Below are 1,869 nucleotides of genomic sequence, written 5' to 3'. Positions count from 1 at the left end.
CTGTAAGGTATAACAATATATTTTATAAAAATGGAATGAATTCACTCAGCATTCCCGCTGACAAAACCTTTTTCCAACATGTTTCAGGTAATTACCATAGATTGGAATAAAGGCTGGATACGACACTGAAAGGCATCAAGAAATGGCTTATTAAAGAAATATTGTTTTATAAAATAAAACTTATCTTTATTAAAGCTACCATTTTAAAATGGGGAATTATCCCATCTATTTAAATTAAATCCGGTGTTTTCTAAACTCTGATATTTTTCCTAACTCACGGTCCTGATAAAAATTCCGTTGCAATGTTTTTCAAAAATAATCACCGGTACCACGGGACTGCTCACGGCACCCAATTCCGTCCAGGGTGGATCGGGGGTCGTGACAGAAGGTGGTATCAGAGCTAAGCCACTACTTTGAGCCTATAAGTGTTGTGATAATAATATTTAAACTTAAAAGAGTTAGGAGATTGCTATTAACTGGTAGCACATCTGATAATATTCAAAAGTTGAATAAGAAAAGATGCCTTCGTATAAATTAAGCCACTTGTTTAAAGCTAATTAGGTGTTCTTTAATACCTAAACAATAAAGTTAGAAAATTAATACAAATTAACTTATGTGTTGTACATGAATATGTATATGTCAATATACATATAAAATATCCTGGAGGTATTATTTTGTTTTAATTATTTTGTGATATTAATACGTGAAAATATTTGTAATCCAGATGTCGAATGAAGTATCACATAATCCAGAAGTTCATGCTAATAATGAAAATCCTTTGGATAAAAATGCTATAGAAAATCTAATAGCTCAAGGAATAGCTAATGCTTTACCTTTAATAATTAAAGCTGTTAAAAATCCCATAGAACCTACCAAAGCTATGAGCAGTAAGCATACCCGTGACGATAGTTTTAACCATAGTGTCAATAGTGATAATAATGATATTATCAAAACCCCATTTCCTAAGAAGAAGAAGGCGATGACTCTCGGGTGTACCTACAAAGAATTTCTAGCCTGTAAACCAACTGAGTTCGCAGGCAGTGAAGGTGCCACGGCTGCTCTGCGATGGTTGGAAAAGACAGAGGTTGTTCTTACGATCAGCAAATGTGCTGAAGAAGATAAGGTGATGTATGCATCTAATCTCTTTAAGGAAGAAGCCTTAGAATGGTGGAATACTATTCTTCAGGCAAAAGGAAGGACCATGGCTTATGCCATAAACTGGGAAGAACTCAAGGAAGTAGTAGAAAGAAAATTTTGTCCTCCTTATGAAAAGGAAAGAATAACTAACAAGTTCCTAAATCATAAATTGATAGATGTGAATTGTCGTGAATATACGACAACATTTTTCGAATATGCAAGAATGGTACCAACTCTGGCTTCGCCAGAACCCGTACTAATTTCTCGTTATATTTGGGGATTAGTTAGCGAAATCCGAGACATAGTCAAGGCCGTTAGACCACAGACTATTGAGGAAGCAGTTGAACTAGCTAACATGCTGACAGATGGACTAATCCGCACAAGAGAAGAAAACAAGAAGAAAGAATTAGCCCAGAAAATTTCCCAAGAACTCAAGAAGAAAGAAACTGAACCGTCATTGGAGCAACCTATCTGCAGAAACAATAACAAAACGTATTCAGGACGATGTCGTTTTAGGAACACACCCTACTGTGACTTCTGCAAGATGACCGGGCACACAGAGGAAGAATGCAGAAGGAAAACTAACATCTGTTACAATTGCGGGGAAACCGGACATATCAAACCATATTGCCCAAAACTAACCAAAACATCTAACACCAAGGCTAGAACAACAGACGGAGCTAAGACGAACGCGCGAGCATACGCACTTACTACACAAGAAGCAGAGATGAT

This window comes from Helianthus annuus, chromosome 13, assembly GCF_002127325.2.
Source record: "Helianthus annuus cultivar XRQ/B chromosome 13, HanXRQr2.0-SUNRISE, whole genome shotgun sequence".
Taxonomy (NCBI): domain Eukaryota; kingdom Viridiplantae; phylum Streptophyta; class Magnoliopsida; order Asterales; family Asteraceae; genus Helianthus; species Helianthus annuus.
Note: the sequence above shows the minus strand (reverse complement) of the source record.